At 48.1% G+C, this 22,588-nt stretch overlaps 1 long non-coding RNA gene across 1 annotated transcript; it reads right to left on the bottom strand.

Moving 5' to 3' along the window:
- Window positions 1-224: 224 nt before the first annotated feature.
- Window positions 225-7,729, bottom strand: LOC142491150 (uncharacterized). The gene is made up of 3 exons (XR_012800310.1): window positions 7,546-7,729; window positions 1,977-2,176; window positions 225-644 (listed from the first exon to the last, which is right to left on the bottom strand). It is a non-coding gene; the product is annotated as an uncharacterized LOC142491150 (long non-coding RNA).
- Between the last annotated feature and the right edge of the window lie 14,859 nt (window positions 7,730-22,588).

The raw sequence follows: 22,588 nt of genomic DNA, 5'->3' as shown, positions 1-22,588 counted from the left end.
CTGGCGGTGAGTAGCGTAACTGTTTTCAAGGGAGGATTCTGACCAGAGGTCTGTGCCTATATGTCCCTGGGAATCTGACTTGATTCCCGGATACATTTTGGGGGTGGCCAGTCACTCTTTGGCCCCGTCTACCTAGACACAATGTGACAACACTTTCTCCGCAAACCCCCCCATGACTCATAGCCTGTGAATCTCCACTGATTAGCACTCCTGGAAAGATAAAACACACATAAACTCTTTATTGTTGCACAATCACATACATTTCATGTACAACCAATTGGTCCAAGAGCTGACACTCTAAACCCACAAATATGGTTCAGAGGTAACCAGCCGGGCATAATACTTTTATTGATGGCCTGGTTACCCCTTCACCGTCACACACACCCTGTGGGGCAATACGCTATTGAATTTCGGACCCAAGCTGCCGAGATGGGCTGGAATTACCAGGCTCTAGAAACCATCTTCTGGCAGAGCCTATCCGAGCTTCTGAAGGATGAGCTTACTTACCAAGATGTTGCTACCGATTTGTAGGACCTAATTGCTCTGTTTATACATATGGATCTACGAATTCGTGACCGCCAAGCTGAGCAGGAGCAACGCCTGGGAGAAAAAGGGAACCACCCGCAGCTGGAGCCTCCGAACTCCTGCAAACAAAAGGAATACATTTTTGCTATAATATCCCACCTAAAATGTACACTCTCAAAATCTGGAGTTTCTACGAAACAGGGAACCCCAAAAGCCCCATAACAAGTCAGGGTTTTCTATACTTTCCAGTGGACTTCCATAGCCCACAAACCCAATACAGGTTCTGGGACACCTTGGCACTAATTGGGGTACCCCTATGTGATATAGGGATCCCTGTAGCTATAGGAACACTTTTCATTCATGTGCCTCATTTTACTGTGCACAAATCATATATGTACTTAACACCATTTGTTAATAAAATATACACTTTAAAAACCTAAGTCTTTCTGGTATGGGAAATAGAATAAAAAAGCTGCACTTTATTTTTCACTAGCCATATTCCCCACCCACTATTGCATAGACTTAGTACGGATTCTAAGAATCCCCTCACAACCTTATATGTATGGTTGGAGCACCTCAGAACCCCTATACCGGTTCTGGGTGACCTCTGCATTTACTGGGTATCCCCATTAACCTAGGGACCCCTTGGCTGGTTCAGGGACACCTCACATCACTATGCCCCTTTTACCTTTCTGGTCTGTGCTGAAGCAGGGAACCCCTAGTGGTGAGTCGCGAAAGTGTTTTCAAGGGGAGATATTGCCGGGACATGTGCCTAAAGTATCCAGGAATTAGACCTGATTCCTGGGTACATTTTTAGGGGAACTAGCAACTCTGTACCCTTACTAGCTAGGCAGATTCTGACAGCACTTTCTCCGCAACCCCCCCCCCCCCCCCCCCTTGAAACTCATACCACAGCAATCTCTGCTTGCTGGCACTCCTGGAAAGGTAAAACACATCAAATACTTTATTACCGCATAATTATACATGATGCAAAAACAGTTACTGGGCTCAATAGCTGACACTCTATAAACCCAACACACGGATCAGGGGTAACCAAACAGGCTTAAACCTTTCTTTGATAGCCTGGCTAACCCCTACTATCACATCGAGTACCTAAATAGTGTTAGAGAACCAGCTCAAGGCATTTCTGTTATTTGTCCTCCAAGGTCCTGTCAATGGCTTCCAATTCCTGTCAGAATGTCCTGGGGAACTTCGTCAATGTCTATACAGGCATTTGTGGACATGGGTGCTGCAGGCAACTTAATTGACGAGTCCTTCGCAGCAACTCATGCCGTTCCTCTACATCCCAAGAGAATTCCCATAGCTGTGAAAGCTATTAATGGAAGACCTCTTGTTCCCAGCACGATTACTCTAGAAACAGTCCCAATGTTCGTTACAGTGGGTATTCATCACAAGGAATCCCTCATCTTTGACATAATTTGCTCACCAACCTGTTCCATCTTGTTGGGTTTCCCATGGTTACAGCAACATAACTCCAGTATCGATTCGGTCACAGGTCAGGTGACAGCATGGGGAAAACCCTGCTCTGGGACTTGTTCTCCAGTTCCTCACCCAGTGTCAGAGGTTCTCCACTCTCCCAACCTTTCACGTCCAACGAATATAAAGATGGATGCCTTGGCCAGAACATTTTCTAGAAAAGAGATTTTAGAGACTGGTAATGGTCCCATTATTTCCCCTTCCTGCCTCATGTCATCCGTCTCATCTCTCCTTTTGAAGAAAGTTCTGCAAGCACAGTCAGAAGTTTCTGCTTAGGTATCTTTACCTCCTTAAAGACTCTATATACATTTGCAAAGAGGTTCTAGATTAGGGACATCAGCCCAATTTCATTGGCCACCCTGGAGTAAAGAAGACATTCAAGTATTTATCACGTATCTTCTGGTGGCCGAAGATTCATAGAGATGTCAAAAAGATTTTGTAGCCATCTTGTGCCCAATTCAAGGTACCCAGCGCCATTCCTGCCAGCCTGAGAATATCTTCTGTCATTCTTGGCTGTCACCTCATGCCCTACATCCAAAATTATTTTTCTTACCCTCCCAGTCTTCTTATGGTGGAAGGTCAGGAGAAATTTGAACTCCAGCGTTTCGGTTTGTTTGCACCCAGCCTTGCTCCTAGCCTGTGGCCCAAACTTGCTCCTCTAGCGCCTGCCTTGACCACTACATGTGACCCGACTACTCCATACTCAATTCAGGACACTATCTCACGGTTCTCGTCAGTGATTTAATATCCATCAGCCCTACGGGTCGCTTCCTGTCTAGAGACGAGCATTGTTACAGTAATGTATTTTAATATTGTAAATGTATTTTTTTTTTCAATTATATCTTACCCTTGACAGCCACATTGGCATTTGAGGAGGCCCACATTGAGAGGACTTAGGCAGCCACAGTGACAATCAATGGTTTTATGGTGAACATTAAATGTAAAAGTATTTTTTATGTATTTCTGGGGGTTTTGTTTCATACATGTGTATTTTTCTTCTCAAATGCCCAAAAGCACTATTAGCCATATGTGGCTAATCGGGTATTGGCCATTAATCTAGATGAGGGGGGTGGGTTTGTTGGGGGGGGGCAAGGGTAAGGGTGAAGGTGGTATTTGCCCCAGGAAGGGTGGTTAGGGCTCCCAAGGGGGTGGCCCCCATTACCACACATGAGGATCCCAATAACAGGGGGCAAAAACAAGGGAGCCAGAAACACCAAAAGGAACACACACACTTAAAAGTCAGTGCTAGTAACATTGAAAATCAGACCTGCAAAGTTAGATACAAAATACCAAGTGTCCATGAATAAGGGGAGCTACGTATTGGGCACTGAGGCCCTTCTTCAGACCTGTTCCCACCTAAAAGTGGTATTTCCCTTTAAATGATCCTCTGATTTGTCCAAAGTGCTGCTACACAGATTCAATGCCAGAAGCAGGGGGCTCTATCATCCAGCATCCACTGATCTTTCACACGATACAGCTGTTCCCCATGCTTCCATCAGAGTCAAATGTTCATATGGAGTGTCTCAGGGGTTTCACTCCTTTCTAACTTTAAATACCTGTGATCACATTTGACGGCATCACGTCAGTCATGTGACCACCCATCTAATCTGAGGAAGAGTATCACTTGTCTACCAATCCGCAACAGGACCTCTATCCCCGTTCTTAAGGTGATCTCTGACGTGCTGTTATGGGTGCAGCCTGCATTGTAGAGATAATGCCTACTTTCTCCCTAAACAGATTCCGCCACTGATCGCTATAGCACCTCAACAGGACGCCACCACGGCAGCCATCAGTTTCTTCAACAGTATCGGGCAAAAAGAAAACATAAGTGAAATGCCCACACAGTGCATCCATTCAACAACCCATACATAATAACCCCAATCTCTCCTCAACCCTTTTGGTGAGTGTATTACAGCCATCGATAACACAAAATAAATATGTATGGCTGGGAGAAGCAATAGAAAAAAAGTGTCAAGATCTCTTTATTTCTAGAATGCTTTTAAAATAATAAATAACAAATGTATCAAAAAATTAGGTGCAATTAGTCATCCTATGGAAATATCATGCTGATAGGAGGTCTCATATCACATCTCCAAAAGAAGCATATCCTCCCTTCACCATATACGCAATAGGACAGAAGGAGGAAGGAAATCACCACTTCCCTCTCCAAACGAATAGTGGTAAGCAGCAAATAACGGAGAGAGAAAAGATTTTTATACACCCTTTGTCTACGTGGACTAAGGCAGGAGTAGAGATGGGCGAATACACCCAAAGATGTTTCCTGTATTTTCGCAGATGTAAACCCCAAAATCCATTTCACGCTGTTAAATCCGCAAACGTATTCATCAAAAACCACCATTGGATACAATCCGTGGACGTTTTTTGTAGAATCTAATCTGCGGATTCAGCAATCTGTTGGCAGATTCTTAACAACCCGCCAACTGATTGCTGAATTCGCACAATGGATTCTACAAATCCATCCACTGATTGTGGAATCCGCGGAGTGTATTGGTAATAATAAAACAAAATCCGCAAAACGTGAATCACCCTTTTTCAGATCGATCTGTTGAAATCCGTGGGCTAAAGAAACCAGCCAATCCGCTGCAGATCCAAATCTCTAGGCAGGCGAGACAACACAATCCATCAGACAGCAAGATTAACACCCTAGGCTAAAAACAATAACCTATATGTCAGAGGTGAGGGTAGGAGAGAGACCACAACAGAGGGAGGGGAAGGACCTAGGGGGCATATTCAGGGGGGGAAAAAATTCCCTTTTACCAATCTGACATAAACAGTGATGGCCACCACCGAACTTCTCTGGGGCAGACATCATCACTCCAAAATACACAGACCGACTCATCTCCATCCTTAGACCAAGAGCAGTTTGTACAGTGTATGAGATAATATCTAGATCTCCTCTTCGGAGGAAACAGCTCAGATCTAGATCCTTATTCATGCCTCCTGGGGCTAGCATGTCCAATTTTCTGATCTAGTCTGCCTCCCTAAGGAGTAGCCTCCTGACCCTTTTGCCACCCCTTCGTAATTTTGTGACATGATCAATTATCTGGAAGTGCAGTTGACTCACATTATATCCTACGCTTACAAAATGATTAGGCACCGGGGCCTCTAGATCACCTCTCCGAATCGCTGCCTTATGTTGTCTAATACTGTCTTTCATGAACTATGTGGTCTTCCTCACATGCCCCAGGTCACATGGGCACTTGATAAGATATACCAAATACCAAGATAAAGAATTGAAATGCAGATTAATTAAATTTTCAACCTGCACTAGGATGGGTGAAGTGACCCGCCTCCTGTAGACTGCCACACTGTGAACAACCACAATGTCTAAAGTTACCCACTTGTGCGGTAGTTAGTTCAGTTGTTGGGGGTTTTGTCCCACTATATCAGCCCGAACCAGAGCATCTCTCATATTCCTATCCCTCTTGTATGAAGAGGGGATGAGCCCTAAATCCTGCTTGTATTGCCCTATCACACAGCAGCAGTGGCCAATGTTTCAGTATGACGTTTTTTCATTTTACCACAACACGTAGTGTAAGAAGAGATAAATTGGACAAAGTATTCTTTTTTTTTAGCAAGAGTCCTAGGAGGGAATCTTAAGCGAGCATTTCCACCTTTCTCCTTTGTTCATGCAATAACGACCTGGGATAACCCCTATCCCTAAACCTACACTCCATAGTATCGAAGTCCATCACCACTTTCTCTGGAGAACTAATGATGCGCTTGGTTCTAATGAGCTGACTAAAATTGAGGCCCCTGATGATCCCTGGGGGTGATAACTTGTATGATGTAGTAGGTGCACCAATTCATGGATTTAATCATTAATTTGTATTTCCAGACCTGTTCATTTATGTAACTGTATTTGTAACCATGTATTATTTGTTTTACTCTGTGCCCAGGACATACTTGAAAACGAGAGGTAACTCTCAATGTATTACTTCCTGGTAAAACATTTTATAAATAAATAATATAGGTGTTGCCAGTATCTCTCTGCAGTTTAAATGTCCCCGGTCATGGCTTCCTATTGGCCCACGTGATCGGGACATTTAAACTCCAGTGAGGTACTGGCACACCCTACAGAGCTAAGTATCTTTGGAAGCAGGCGGTCCCAGGAGCGGAATTCAACATGGTTCAGCTCCGGAGACCACCTCTTCAAACTAATTTTTTTTTTTTTTTTAATATAGGGGATAGATTGAATCCGCCATTACGGATTTGCCTTTTTTGGGATTTAGCCACGAAAATCCAAGGGCCAAAGGAACCGGACGATCCGAGTGAGATACATATCTGCCAAAAAAAATCACCTTTTTGCCTCTTATAATTTACCAGTTTTGGATTTCCTTGGTGTCTGCTGTACTCCAGTTTTTGTTTTCCCTTGTGTTATATCAACATGCATGGCATAAACCTTATAGAAAATAATATAGTTCTTTAAAAAGGGGTTTGTATTTTGTTGTTTGGCGTATAGCAACCAGATACAGTATGTGTCAGTTGAATAGGATTTCCTGTTAAAGGTTCTGCAGGCATTTATAGTACTAACAGATGTAACTAATTTCACACAATGTAGCTTCATGCAAATCCTGTGTATCTAGCAACGAGTGCATAAAATCCAACATAAACAAGATGTATTAAACACTGCTTGTCAGCCACACTGCTACACAGCATATTTGCCACACAGGGGGGGGAAAGCAAAAAGAGAAGTTAGGACAACTTAAAATAAGACAAACCACAACATTAAGTGATCTACTGAACAGCAAACGTTCACAGACATCCCTAAGTATAGATCTGCGGAGGAAGAAAAGGCATTAGGCATGACTAAGTAGATGAAATGTGAGGCTCAGGACACTCCCTTCCTGCTGCAAGCTGCCAAATATTTGTAATCCAAAGGCATGTTGTGGGGGAGCATTTAGTGTACAGCAAGAGACGAGACAGTGAGAAAGAAAGAGGAATGCCCTAACAGACCACAAGGTCTACCGATAAATACAGAAGAGGAAGACAAGTTCACACAGATACAAGACTCTTGGTTATGCATGATCTCTTGCACTGGAGATTATTCATTTAAATGGAGCTGAATGCTTTTCCAGCACTGGGAGGAGAACTCACAACTATTTCCCGTTCCACAGGATTGTGGAGAGGGGCAGCAGATGGGTTGATGGGGTGGGCAGTGGAAAAGGAGGGTGACAGTGGACGCTGGAAGGAGGGGGGCAGCAGAGGGCAAATGGAAGGAGCAATAGTGGGTGGATTGGAGGACAGCAGGGGGTAAAGGGAGGGAAACAGCAAAGGATGGATGAGAGGTCAGTGGAGGCAAAAGGAGGGGGATAGCAGAGGGTAAATGAAGGTTTCAGCAGAGGAAGGATGGGGGGGGGGGCAGAAGAGGATAAAAGTAGGGGGATAGCAAACAGTAAATTGAGGGTATGAGGGCAGTAGAGGAGGAATTGGTAGTGGAGGTTCAATGGTGGGCAGCAGAGGGTGCAAGGATTAAAGTTAAGCAGCGGAGGGCAGTTTTACCTGAGCCTCCGGGGCACACCATGCCTCTCACCTGCACATCTCCTGCTAAGCCGTGTCAGTCACCCACAACGGAGACTTTACGCCCCAGAATTTAAAGGGACAGGGCTTCGGCAACAGTGGAGTCTCCTTCTGCATTGAATGTAGGGACCTGTCAACTCATGGATTCCGTGAGATTTACACCTCTCCCGTGAGACCGGCTGTAAAATCTGGATGACATAAAATCCGAAAGAGTTGACAGGTCTGTTACTAAGATTATATATTTTTATTTTGTATGTCAAAATTGTAGAGCTAAAAACATTAATTAAATGTGCTAGTGTGTAGTAAGGCTTCACACATATGACTGCATAGTTTGCCATTTGAAATTAATTTTGACGCTTTAAAGCTGCAGACCAAGCAATATCCATCATGTTTTTTTTTTTTTAATAAATCAGTTCTGTACTATAAGAAAATACGTGTAGCATTTTTTAAACAACTCTGAATTACTTTTTTTTATGTATTATGTAACAAGCATTTTTTGTTTCTGTAGTAACCATTTACAAAGTTACAGCCCATGCCTCTTCTGAAACAGGCTCTGGCACACCCCTTTTGAGCCCTGCCCCCTCTCTGGCAGTGCACCAAATGTATCTAGTGACTACCTGGTCACATGATCTTCCCCACAGAACTTTGCATCTTTGGTCCTCTTCTGCTGCACTGAAAGCCATGTAGTGGCAATTTGATCCTGTGCCAATATCAACAGATTTTTGGGGATTTACGCCAAGTTTAACATAATGAATGATTTTTACGCACTTTCTATGCCTGCCGCAGTCCAGAACTAATTTTTGTGGCAGACTGAGAAAATTCAGGTTAATACATAGCTGCACACAAGCAGGCTTTAAAAATATTTCCTGGCATCAAAAAAAGCAGTTTGCACTGCTTGGTACATAGGCCCCAAGTCTCCAAAATCTGTAAGTGATCCTAAAGCCAAACAAGCTTCAATTAGCAAGCAATATCTTTTCTGCTTATACATTTTAACACACATATAATTAGTCTAAACCAGCCATTCTGGTGCCAAAACATAACTGCCATTTTGCCAAATTTGTAGGAAATAAGCTTGGTCTATTTTGTAAGCAACAAACATGACAAATGTGGTTTTCTGGTACACTCGTAAAGTATGTACAGTATTTGTACTGTTTGTGCAAAATGTTCTTTCCATATTACAATCTTTCAGTTGCACTATCTGTATGAGGATTTCTACTTGAACATCAATGTGATGTTCATGTAAGACACTTTGAACATCATTTTTAGCTCACCGTAGTAACTTTTTCTAAAGCAACATCTTTCAGATTAAGCTTTTTTTCCCCCTTCAATTACAGGTTTATAAATTGAAAGGTTGATAGGAGCAAGTCACATAGAAAAGCTTTAAATCACATGCAATATTGCTCACAAAGACGAAGGCTTTCTAATAATATGCAAGTTACTGCAAACACGATTACATGATACAAAAATTGCCCAGTACAACAATCAAATGAAGCTTACAACAGTATAAATTGGTGGTGAAGGGAACTTGCTGAAAGGGTCTACTTGACATGGTTGCAGCCTTGAAATGTTTTGGCCAAAGAATTGAACTAAATGACCCATACTTATATAGCCCCTATTCCCCCTCCCAATCGCAGATCGGGCCCCCTAAGGTGTTCTGGGGTCTGGCTATGTGTCTTTGTGTGGTGCATACCTGCTGGCAACAGGAGGGCCTGACTGAGTCTCCCGCGATGACATGGGGGATAACAGGAACAGGTTACTGGGATGGATGCCTTCGTTCTGGTTCAATGGTGCAGAGCCTCCATCTTTAGTAAGCCCCAGGAATGCGGGGTGGAATCCTTACCAGAGAGTTTCCCACACAGGGATGAGAGATTCCAGTCTCACACAGGTTTTGTCTTTAAAAGCAGCAGTCTTTATTCTCCAGGGCAGCAGCAGCAGCCGACAGGTATAGTTCATACCCCAACTGTTCATACCCCAACATAGTCCACCAACTGTTCTCCTTTGTGATGGTCCTCCCTGCCACCACTCTGGATCAAGGGCATCCAGAGTGGGGCTAACTCTTCCCTCACCCCCTAAGCAGGGTGAGAGGTACTCGGTCCACCTCACTAAACTATAGTTGGATCAGCTCTACTCATGAGCTGATCACTCCTCTGCTTCCTAACTCACTAACTCTGTCACTTCTCCTCTGTGACAAACTCTCACACTCCAACACTAAATAGGAAGTGACACTGCTTTATGTAACCTCCAGTAGGCACCGCCCCTGCGTCTCTTGATTGGACACAGGGTCACATGACCTACCTTCACTTACACAACCCAGTGTCATAAGTGGGGAAAACCCATGTCAACTCCTGGCAATCTGCCCTTAGCAGAGTTTACACCCAGGAGGAGGATAGAACTATAACCCCATTTCTTACCAGGGCTACACTCTCCCTCAGGTGGAATTCAATGGTCCCCACTTGGACCTAATTTTCTGGACCATCCTGCAGGTGAACAATCTGTGAACATACAAACATAATTAATCAATATGTGTACACTGACTGTAACACCCATGATGGCGACATAACAGCAAGAAACTCCCAACATGGAGAACCCGAGCTCAATAATAATGATGGGGATCAGGCCTCTTCACTTCCCGCCCGTTGTGATCCACAATTTTAACAAAGAAGGGTTGTACAGGCCCATTCTCCGGTCTGTACAGGACATTATGCATGAATATATTCCTGCCTGTACTCCATGCCTTGATCATGGAACATATTTTATCCTCCCTTATGTAAGCGGTGTTACCAAACTTAATTCTTAAATGCTCATGGACTGCATCTCTGAGCCAGGTATCTCTCTGGTCCTCGATCTCCTGCATTATCGTCTGTGGCACGTATGGAAACTCATATCCATGAGATTGCCGATATCTCGTCACTATGGCTCTGTCTGCCCTACTTAATTTAGTAAGTTTCCGGTTCCCAGCCTTTCCTGGCAGTACCCAGAACTGTGGCTCCTCGGGCGCAACATCATCATACAGAATAGATGAGCCTTTGGGGGTAATCACCTCTTGCATGATATCTCTCCACCTGTTGTTTAACTCGTCGGCAACCTCCTATGGGGAATAGGGTGCCTACGTCCCACCAGTGATCTACTACATCTTTCTTAATTAACACAAATCTGGTGCGGTCCATCCCCTCATGATACCCTGTGAATAACGGTGCCCACCATTTATCTCGGTGCTCATATGAAGATGACACACTCATATCTTCCTCAGACTCTGCTCTGGAAGATACACCTGATGTCGCTGCCTCTTTAGAGTGCAAGCCTTTACGCCTCCCTCTGACATTCTTATAGATCGTGTGGTTCATCTTAGGTGGTTTGGGACTTACAGGACCCGCTTTTGCAGTAGACTGGGACCCTCGGGCCCTACCTCTGGGAACAGGAATAAACACAGTGGGGTTAGGTACATGTACAACACTTGACAATGGTATCTCCCCATCAGAACCCTCATCACTTGTCATCCAATCCCGCCAATCAGTTGAATATTTGGGTGTCTTATCCAGCTTACTCCCACTAGGACCTGGTGGCACGACACGTGACGGGGCAGTGGACGGGGCAATGGCGCTAGGGGCGGTGACCATGGGATCACCAAAGTCCATTACAGTGTCTCTGAGTCGGGCGATGCCACGACCTGTTGGTAATTTCTTACTGGCTCTTTCGGCAGCACTTCGGGCTCCTCTCTGGGCTACTTGAGCCTTAAGCTTCTCAAACTCTGCTTCCAACCCCGCTCTCCATAGGGGAACAAGCAAAGCTTCCGGGCCTCTGCGCCAGTCTGACCCGGAAGTGACGTCATCGCTGGTCGCCGCGGAATCTCCATCCGCTCCTTGGTCTCGCACCGGAAGTGCGTCGAGGACCGGAAGGGGCGGTGGTGGACCATCAGGGTCGCGGATGGGCAGGTAGGCCTAAAGCCCTTCTCTCTCCACAGCTTCCTCCTTCATCTGGCGGGAATAAGAGGGTGGTGGTATCCTCTAACCGCTCCGCTGTCTTGCGATACTCTGCGGTTCCTCCGGAGCCGTCTCGGATCCCATCTCCGCCGCACTGGGAGTCGCCACGGCCGTGGGACTTCTACGCGGTTCTGGCCGCACCAGCGCTCGACGTCGGGGGGCCTCCGGACTCGTCTGCTCCATCTCAAAGGTAAGTGGAACTTCTTCTTTACAGCTGGGGTGGTTCGCCGGCCGGCGCATCGCCACCGATGACAGGCTGTCTCTCTCATCCGACGAGGACTGCAACGGCTCCTCCGCTGGGGAATCACCTCGAGTCCTTGCAGCACCGCAAGTGGGTATGAGTACGAAACGGGCCCGCTCCGGTACCTCCACTGCGGTCGCGCTCTCCTCCGTCGGGACATCTCTTGGTGGCTGGGCATGGGTCCCTACCACAGGGGTGACATATGGGACCAGGGCAGCCTCTGCGTCCTCTACCTCAATCAGCGTTACCGGAGAGGCAACTCGTGGGGTCTTTAACATAGGGCATGGCTCGATAGGCCAGAGGTAGAACGTGCCACACTGTTGGCACCGTGCCGTAGTACTTGGGGCCGGTCCCGGTGACCTGCATTGGATGCACAGGCACCGCAGATATTCTCGGCCATCAACCTCCACAACCAGGAGGCCTCCTGGAAGCTGATAAGTGGTTATGCTTAGGTCAGCCAGCTTTTGCGCGGGGGTTGATTTGCTCAGCTTGCTGGTTTTGCACTTAGCTCCTTCTCCAGTCAAGCAGAAGTGAAGTTCCTCAGCCTCACTTCCTGTCCCTCCTTCCGCTGGGGAGGACTGTGGAGATTGGTTCTTGGTGTGCCACCTCCCTCTGGTGGAAACAAGAGGAGGGGCACTCTCTCTTTGTGTAACGTGGCTTCGTTTGTCGGCCAGTCACTGCACAAGTGGGTGTGGCTTCGGCTTTCGCGCCGCTCCCTTTTTGGCTGGGGATCTGGGTTTAGCGCCAAACCCCTGCACATCTCTCGCCACATTTCTTTCACAGCCTGCTTGCACGCAGCACGTGCGCAAATTGGGCTTGGCGGGAGTCGCCATTTTGGATCGGCTGCAACCCACGTTGCAGTGAATGACGCAGTTGTCACCATTTTAACCTCCTCCATGCCCCGCAGAGCACATGTATCTCTCGCCGCCATCTTTAGTGAGCCCTCTAATCCCACGATAGCGCTACTCTCAGTGTCTATGGTGTAACTCGTTCCTAGACACTTACTACACTTAATGGTGCTCTAACCAATGAATATAACGCATGGCATACCCCAGGCTAAGCAGAACTCTCTCCTAGTACACCGCACTCGCTGACGGTTCATTACAAGCACTCTGTGGTGTGTTTTCTGGATACTGGCTAGTGTACTTGGCATTCCTAAGTACTGGGCGTCAACCTACTTTTGGCCACTCATAGTGCAGACCCTATGCTGAGGTCCCTGGACTAGTTAACAGGTTAACCCCCACAGGAATCCTACACTATCTGCCTCAAGGGACTAGAACAGCTATAGCCACTTTATCCAAATTGACATTACTCACCTAGGGCACCCAGGGTGTACTGTGCGAGAGGACGGTCTCTCCTGACTACCCCATGTCTGCAAACATGCCCTTCCTTCTGCAGCACTTGCTCTGAAAGTGTACCTACATCTTTCAGCTTTGCTTCGCTGAAAACCTGTCCTGTTGCTCTCAGCGATCTCAGCAGCGCCTCCAACTATAGCCCCCTAACCAGGGTGAGAGGTACTTGGTCCACCTCACTAAACTATAGTTGGATCAGCTCTACTCATGAGCTGATCACTCCTCTGCTTCCTAACTCACTAACTCTGTCACTTCTCCTCTGTGACACTCTCACACTCCAACACTAAATAGGAAGTGACACTGCTTTATGTAACCTCCAGTAGGCACCGCCCCTGCATCTCTTGATTGGACACAGGGTCACATGACCTACCTTCACTTACACAACCCAGTGTCATAAGTGGGGAAAACCCATGTCAACTCCTGGCAATCTGCCCTTAGCAGAGTTTACACCCAGGAGGAGGATAGAACTATAGCCCAATTTCTTACCAGGGCTACACTTATGAAAAGAAAAAACATATAGCAATGAACTAAATAATTTGTCATATTGGATGTCCATTGGGGCCTTTGTTTTCTAAGTCTGCGGTCCCTCCTCCTCCTTAGTTTAAGCTCACCTATCCCACTTCTATTTAATCAACATGTTCAAGTACACATGGGAATGTAGAAGTATATTGAGATATTTCTTCCCCCAGGAGAAAGGTGCTGATGACCTTTGCTGTAGCAATAAGGAGGGAAGTATATATATATATATTATATATTATATATATATAGTAATAAAGAAATTAATAGACAGCGCCTGTGATAGCATACACCCAAATTGCTGCAACTCTGAATCTGATTGGCAAAATGACACACCCTGCACAGATGCCTATATACAAACTATATATAGTTTTAAGAAAATGTGGTAAGGACCAAGATGATGGAGATATAAATAACACGTATGAATTAAAATAGTGAAAAAATGTGTAAATGAAAAAAATGACATAAAAAATGTACCATGAAAATAATCAAAATATGAAAAATGAAATCATAAAAAATAAAATGTTCACGATCAAAAAATGAAAATAAAATGTCCTGTAACTGTGTAAAAAACCTTAAAGGAAAAATGTGGTCCGGGCAGCTTCTTTCTTGGGGTCAACAACCACCAAAACGATACCTATTAGAAAAAAAGAGAAAGAAAAAGCACCCGATCCATGTGTAAAATACAATATTAAAGGATTAATTTACCACGAACATAGACAATTGCACACTCACACTTTGCCAGTGTATTAAAAGCGTTGTATGGGACAAGCCCATGCACCAAACAGATGTCAGACTGCAGTAAGTTCCTTCCGTTCCATCTGGCTGTGCAAACCTCAAGACTTCACTGCTACTGGTGTCACCGTCTCAGTGTCTCTCCGGCAACCTGAATGAGCAGCTTGCAGTTCCTATTCGGCACGGCTCCTCTTGGATAAGATGACAGGGAACTCCTGTGCTGGTGTCTGTGTTTAGGCGTCTGGACTGCTCCACCACCGTAGTTCCTATACCATGTGACCCTACGCGTTTCTTCCGACTCGGCGGATTTCATCAGGGGATGGTATAGGAACTACGGTGGTGGAGCAGTCCAGACGCCTAAACACAGACACCAGCACAGGAGTTCCCTGTCATCTTATCCAAGAGGAGCCGTGCCGAATAGGAACTGCAAGCTGCTCATTCAGGTTGCCGGAGAGACACTGAGACGGTGACACCAGTAGCAGTGAAGTCTTGCGGTTTTCACAGCCAGATGGAACGGAAGGAACTTGCTGCAGTCTGACATATGTTTGGTGCATGGGCTTGTCCCATACAACGCTTTTAATACACTGGCAAAGTGTGAGTGTGCAATTGTCTATGTTCGTGGTAAATTAAACCTTTAATATTGAATTTTACACATGGATCGGGCGCTTTTTCTCTAATATATATATGTATATACAGTGCTCGACAAACCCGGTCGCCAACTCGCCAGCTGCGATCGGATATTGGCTCGTGGCCAGTAACCTTTCCCCTGCTCTGCAAAAAAAAAAATCCCCTGTTCGGAAAAAAAAAAAAATTTGAAAAAAAAAAAAATCGTAGCTGATTGGCTGTGACGCGGGATGGAGTTGCCAGGACTTCAAACCGCCCTTTCTGCATGGGTAAGTAATGGGGGGGGGGGGGTTGAGTGCGTGCGTGCATGCGCGTCTGCTGCTGCTCCTCCTCCTCCTCCTCATATCCTGCTGTATAATTCTGTCAGCTCCTATAATTTACAATTTACTGATCCGGTCATGGAGGAGTTTGGACAGATGCTTCAGGTGGGGGGAATTTAATGCACTTTAAATATTTATATACAGTATACATTGATACATCCTTCCCCCTCTCTCCGGTGCTCCCGCTGCCCGCGCGGGTCGGAACATACTGCAAAAGCCGGGGTGTTTCCTTCCCCCCCCCCCTCCGGTGTTCCCGCTGCCCGCGCGGGTCTCAACATACTGTAAAAGCCGGGGTGTTTCCCTTCCCTCCTCCCGGTGCTCCCGCTACCCGCGCGGGTCACATACTGTAGTGGCCAGGGTGTTTCTCGCCCCCCCCCCCCCCCATCCTGTGTTCCCGCTGCCCGCGCGGGTCACATGCTGAAGTAACCGGGGTGTTTCTCTCCCCCCCCCATCCTGTGTTCCCGCTGCCCGCGCGGGTCACATACTGTAGTGGCCGGGGTGTTTCTCGCCCCCCCCCCCATCCTGTGTTCCCGCTGCCCGCGCGGGTCACATGCTGAAGTAACCGGGGTGTTTCTCTCCCCCCCCCATCCTGTGTTCCCGCTGCCCGCGCGGGTCACATACTGTAGTGGCCGGGGTGTTTCTCTCCCCCCCCCCATCCTGTGTTCCCGCTGCCCGCGCGGGTCACATGCTGAAGTAACCGGGGTGTTTCTCTCCCCCCCCCCATCCTGTGTTCCCGCTGCCCGCACGGGTCTGAAGATACTGCAGTTGCCGGTGTTTCTCTCCCCCCCCCCCCATCCTGTGTTCCCGCTGCCCGCGCGGGTCTGAAGATACTGCAGTTGCCGGTGTTTCTCTCCCCTCGGTGCTCCCGCTGCTCGCGCGGGGCGGGAGGAAGAAGCGGGGTGTTCCCCCCCCCTCTCTCCCCTCCGGCGCAGGTCCCTTCCTGTGTGTGTGTGTATGGGTATGAGAGAGAGATTGTGTGTGTGTGTGTGTGTGTGTGTGTGTGTGTGTATGGGAGAGAGAGATTGAGTGTGTGTGTGTGTGTGTATGGGTATGAGAGAGAGATTATGTGTGTGTGTGTGTGTGTGTGTATGGGTATGAGAGAGAGATTTTGTGTGTGTGTGTGTGTGTGTGTGTGTGTGTGTGTGTGTGTGTGTGTGTGTGTGTGTGTGTGTGAGATTGAGTGTTTGTGTGTGTGTATGGGAGAGAGAGAATGTGTGTGTGCAGGACACCAGAGGTAACCCCCCAGTCAGTCACCCCCCTCCACCAGTCAGTCACCCCCCACCCAGTCACCCAGTCAGTCACCCCACCCAGTCACCCCACCCCCCCACACAGTCACCAATCAGTCACCCCACCCCCCACCCAGTCAGTCAAAAGTCCCCCAGTCAGTCAGTGTCAGTCATACCACCCCCCCACCCAGTCACCCAGTCAGTCATCCCATCCCCTCACCCAGTCACCAAGTCAGTCATCCCACCCCCCCAACCAGTCACCAAGTCAGTCAAAAGTCACCCAGTCAGTCAAAGTCAGTCATCCCCCCCCCCCCCCCAGTCAGTCTGTTACCCCCCCAGGTCAGTCAGTTGCCTCCCCCCGTCAGTCAGTTACCCCCATCTCTCCCCCTTCTCTGTCTCTCCCCCCCCTCTCTGTCTCTCCCCCCTCTCTGTCTCTCCCCCCTCTCTGTCTCTCTCCCCTCTCTGTCTCTCCCCTCTCTTTCTCTCTGTCTCTCCCCTCTCTGTCTCTCCCCTCTCTGTCTCTCGGTCTCTCCCCTCTCTGTCTCTCGGTCTCTCCCCTCTCTGTCTCTCGGTCTCTCCCCTCTCTGTCTCTCGGTCTCTCCCCTCTCTGTCTCTCGGTCTCTCCCCTCTGTCTCTCCCATCTCTGTCTCTCTCCCTTCTCTGTCTCTCTCCCCTCTCTGTCTCTGTCCTCTCTGTCTCTCTCCCCTCTCTGTCTCTGTCTCACACACTCTCTGTCTCACACTCTCGATCTGGATATCTTATTTACCCTGTATATCTTAACTGCCCTATACTACACCGAAATAACCTATACTGCTTTCTTCCAGATCTCACTCAAGCTTCACCCGGGAGACATCGGAATCCCCCCCAACCCAGAAGACAGGTAAGGAACACCTCCCCTCCAATGTATAACATTGCGGGAATGAGAGTACCTGGACATTGAGGGACTGCGGATCAGGTAAGATCCCAGGCGGGATTGCTGCTTTAAATATTGTGAAGCGGGGACGTCCAGATACTGGTTAAGGGGTTCAGGAAACCAGTCATTCACATCTGGCTTTTTTTTCTAGATCTGACATTTATTCACACAAACACACACACACACACATACTCAATCTCTCTCTCCCATACACACACACACACACACACACACACACACACACACACACACACACACGTAACAAGGACCAATTGTAGTATAATGTAATACAATAAATAAACTTATGTCAAAAACGAATGTTCTTACTAGGAATTTATTCAATTTATTTTATTTATGTATTTTTTTAAAAGCGGGGGCGGGACTAGGGGCGGGGTTGTGGGCGGGACTAGGGGCACGGTTGGGGGCGGGACTAGGTGGCGAGTAGATTTTTTGGTTCGGCGAGTAGATTTTTGGGTGATTTGTCAAGCACTGTGTATATATATATATATATATATATTCCCCCACTATATTATTATTACTATGCAGTGAAGGAAATACAAAAGACAGGATCAAATTGGTAGTGTAGGACTTGCTGATAGGGCAGCATTTTTTAGCCTTTTTTGGTTAAGGAACACTGTAATTATATTATGAAATTCTGAGGAACCCCAACCCTCTCTAATAGCGAATCTGAGATCAGATGCATGGTAAATTCTTCTGTATTCTTCTGACCTGAAAATTGTAGGAAACCCTTTAGGGATGCCCACAGAACCCAAAAGGAAAAAACACTGTGATGGGGTCTACCTTCACTTGGTTGCAGGTTTGATGTTTTCACCAGAATATTGAACTAAATGACCATACTTATAAGAACATAAATGAACTACATAATTGATCACATTGGATGTGCATTTGGCCTTTGGTTACTACAGTAAGTAAAATGCAAGTTAATTAGCTTGCTGAGAAATAAATGCAGACGGCATAAGAAAAACAATGAACTAAATGTTACTGCAGTCCCTAACAGGACTGTATAAACAATACAAGCTTCTGTTACAGTGAAACAAAATATAAGTTATTTTATTAGGTCTTGTTCTCTCGATATATTTTGCATAAAATTGAAATGCCTCAAAGCACTAGTGTCATATGTTGTATGCATGTTTTCCAGAACCAGGGTGTTTTCCAGAGCACACCACATCATTGCAATTGTATTGAATAGAAAACGTCAGCTTTGGCAGCTGGTATTAAAGTGTAACTTGATGGGAACGACTCGAGTGCACATTTTTGTTTTTCTAGTTTTTGCATCCAGCAGTGAAACACATTTTCTGTATTGAGAAAATGCATTTTACTGGAGCAGTACCCTAGTGCAGTTATACAAACCAAGTTCTTTTTTTTACAATTAATATTTGTATTGGTGTTAGTGTGCACACCATTCCTCTACCGATATCAAGGCATCCCACTTAAAAATATTGGAGTGCTTTTTCCTTTGTCCCATTTTCATTTGCTCTGCATTTAAAAAAAATAGGTATGTACGTGTTTATTACATCAAATTTTTTTTTCACACCGGTGCAAATGTAAACACAATGGATTGCTCCTGATAAAACAGCACTTATATAATTTATGGGTGGACAAAAATATATTAAAAAAAAGCTGTGTGTGCTGTGCACGCGCATAGTAAGTGAAACTTCTTTGACTTTTGTCACAGAAATTGTATTTGTATTGGTGATGTTTTAATTAAAAATCAAAATACAATTTAAGTGACAAAACGCAAATAAATTTGACTTATAATGCGCGTGCTCGGCACACATCCCCTGTATTAGCTATTTGCACTAAGTGTGAATTCCTTGTGTGTATGTGTCTCAGTCAGTGTGTGTGTGTGTGTGTGTGTGTGTCTGTCAGTGTGTATGTGTATGTGTGTCAGTCAGTGTGTGTGTGTATGTATGTGTGTCAGTCAGTGTGGGTGTATGTGTGTCAGTCAGTGCGTGTGTGTGTGTGTGTGTGTGTGTGTGTGTGTGTGTGTGTGTGTGTGTGTGTGTGTCAGTCAGGGTGGGTCAGTGTGTGTGTATGTGAGTCAGTGTGTGTGTGTGTGGGGGGGGGATGTGTGTGGTGTGTGGGTGTGTGTGTGTGTGGGGTGTGCATGTGGGGTGTGCGTGTGGGTGTGTGTGGGTGGGTCAGTCAGTGTGTGGGGGGGTGTGGGTGGGTCAGTCAGTGTGCGTGGGGGTGTGGGTGGGTCAGTCAGTGTGCGTGTGGGTGGGTCAGTCAGTGTGCGTGGGGGTGTGGGTGGGTCAGTCAGTGTGTGTGTGGGGGTGGGTCAGTCAGTGTGTGTGGGGGTGGGTCAGTGTGCGTGGGGGTGGGTCAGTCAGTGTGCGGGGGTGTGTGGGTGGGTGAGTCAGTGTGCGGGGGGGTGTGGGTGGGTCAGTCAGTGTGCATGGGGGTGTGGGTGGGTCAGTCAGTGTGCGGGGGGGGGGTGGGTGGGTCAGTCAGTGTGCGGGGGGGGGTGGGTGGGTCAGTCAGTGTGCGGGGGGGGTGGGTGGGTCAGTCAGTGTGCGGGGGGGGTGTGGGTGGGTCAGTCAGTGTGTGGGGGGGGTGTGGGTGGGTCAGTCAGTGTGTGGGGGGGTGTGGGTGGGTCAGTCAGTGTGTGGGGGCGTGTGGGTGGGTCAGTCAGTGTATGGGGGGGTCAGTCAGTGTGTGGGTGGGTCAGTCAGTGTGTGGGTGTGTGTGGGTGGGTCAGTCAGTGTGTGGGGGTGTGTGGGGGGGTCAGTCAGTGTGTGGGGGGGTCAGTCAGTGTGTGTGGGGGTGGGTCAGTCAGTGTGCGGGGGGGTGTGGGTGAGTCAGTCAGTGTGCGTGGGGGTGGGTCAGTCAGTGGGGGTGGGTCAGTCAGTGTGTGGGGGTGTGTGGCTGGGTCAGTCAGTGTGTGGGGTGGTCAGTCAGTGTGTGGGGTGGTGTGGGGGGGTCAATGTGTGGGGGGGTCAGTCAGTGTGTGGGGGGATGTGGGGGGATCAGTGTGTGGGGGTGTGTGTGTGTGGGCGGGTCAGTCAGTGTGTGGGTGGGTCAGTCAGTGTGTGGGGGTGTGTGGGTGGGTCAGTCAGTGTGTGGGGGGGTGTGGGGGGGTCAGTCAGTGTGTGTGGGGGTGGGTCAGTCAGTGTGCGGGGGGGTGTGGGTGAGTCAGTCAGTGTGCGTGGGGGTGGGTCAGTCAGTGGGGGTGGGGGTGGGTCAGTCAGTGTGCGGGGGTGTGTGGGGGGGTCAGTCAGTGTGCGGGGGGTGGGTGGGTCAGTCAGTGTGCGGGGGGTGAGTCAGTGTGCGGGGGGGGATGGGTGAGTCAGTGTGCGGGGGGGGTGGGTGAGTCAGTGTGCGGGGGGGGTGGGTGTGTCAGTCAGTGTGCGTGGGGGTGGGTCAGTCAGTGTGCAGGGGGGGGGTGGGTGGGTCAGTCAGTGTGCGGGGGGGGGGGGGGTGGGTCAGTCAGTGTGCGGGGGGGATGGGTGGGTCAGTCAGTGTGCTTCAGTCAGTGTGCGGGGTGGGTGGGTCAGTCGGAGTTGGGGGGGTGTGGGTGGGTCAGTGTGTGGGTGGGTCAGTCAGTGTGTGGGGGGTGTGGCTGGGTCAGTCAGTGTGTGGGGTGGTGTGGGGGGGTCAGTCAATGTGTGGGGGGGTCAGTGTGTGGGGGGATGTGGGGGGGGTCAGTGTGTGGGGCGGTGTGGGTGGGTCAGTGTGTGGGGGGGTCAGTCAGTGTGTGGGTAGGTCAGTAAGTGTGTGGGGGGGTGTGGGTAGGTCAGTAAGTGTGTGCGGGGGGTGTGGGTGGGTCAGTCAGTGTGTGGGGGGTTCAGTCAGTGTGTGGGGGGGTCAGTGTGTGGGGGGGTCAGTGTGTGGGTGGGTCAGTCAGTGTGTGGGGGGGTGTGGGTGGGTCAGTCAGTGTGTGGGGGGGGTGTGGGTGGGTCAGTCAGTGTGTGGGGGGGTGTGGGTGGGTCAGTCAGTGTGTGGGTCAGTCAGTGTGTATGTGTCCAGCTGCAGCCAGGGGCGGGGTGCAACATTGCGCACCACCTCTCCCCCCCCCTTTATGCAAATTCTGAGCACGCGCGCACACACAGACACACAGCCCGCACGCAATCTGCACACACACACCTCCCGCGGGGTACATGCGCTCGGCACGGGCATGAGTGACCGAGGCCCTGTGCCGCGCAGGTTGCGCCCGGGTTTGCGCCGTGTGCCACCGCTTCCTGCGGTCGCAAGGGGCCCGCGAACGCCCGCGGCAGTGGAAGGCTGAATGGCGCCGCTGCCAATGGGCTTGAGGAGCGTGTGGGTGGGACGACGCCGCTGCCAGCCGCTTCTGCGCATGTGTGGCGTCCGTCAGCGTCGCCATCACAACTGCGCATGCGCGGCATGGCAGCGGTCGTGGAACAGTTGGGCCGTTAGGAGCGGCGGCGCGCCGCATATGTCAGCAGCCGGGTGTGTGTGGGGGGGGGGGAGGATGTGGCGGCGATTAGGAGCATTGTGTTCTGTATGAGAGTTAAAATCAAAGTGCTCAGGTAGTTGCACCTGTAGTATATATTTTTAAATAAAATGTTCTTAAACGTTTTGCTAATTATTTTCATTGGCATGTGTACCTCAGCCATTTTCAATTCATTTTCTTGCATTAAGAAAAGTTTTCAATACTTGCCTTTATGTGTTAGGCTAATACGACAGACATTGTTAAACACAGTATTTTGTCTATTTTTATCACACTTGCTCTTAAGGACCAATTTAGTAATAAGCCTTTGAGGAATGGATCAGCGGTTAGAATAACTGCAGGTGACTGGGTAATCAAGAATTTGGAAAGTGAGCACAACGGGTTCGTGTTCTGGAATAGGCTTTTACACAACAAAATTATTAACACGAAGAGGAAAGCAGAATCCCTATAGGATGCAATCAACCTCCACTGATAGAAATTTTTTTATAAACTGTTCTTAAATTGTATTTACGAGAGAAAATATTGTTTAAAACATCTAAAGCGCAAGAGCTGGCTGTAAACATGGGATAGGTATAGAGGAAGCAGCAGAGGAAGATAGAGTATACAGTTGATCTTGGGCACCATCTCTCAACCAATCCCAATACCTTTTTTCTAGTCCTTTCACAGAACAAAAACAACAATAGTAA

Source organism: Ascaphus truei, chromosome 3 (genome assembly GCF_040206685.1).
Source record: "Ascaphus truei isolate aAscTru1 chromosome 3, aAscTru1.hap1, whole genome shotgun sequence".
Classification (NCBI taxonomy): Eukaryota; Metazoa; Chordata; class Amphibia; order Anura; family Ascaphidae; genus Ascaphus; species Ascaphus truei.
Note: the sequence above shows the minus strand (reverse complement) of the source record. Positions and strands in the feature narration are given on the sequence as shown.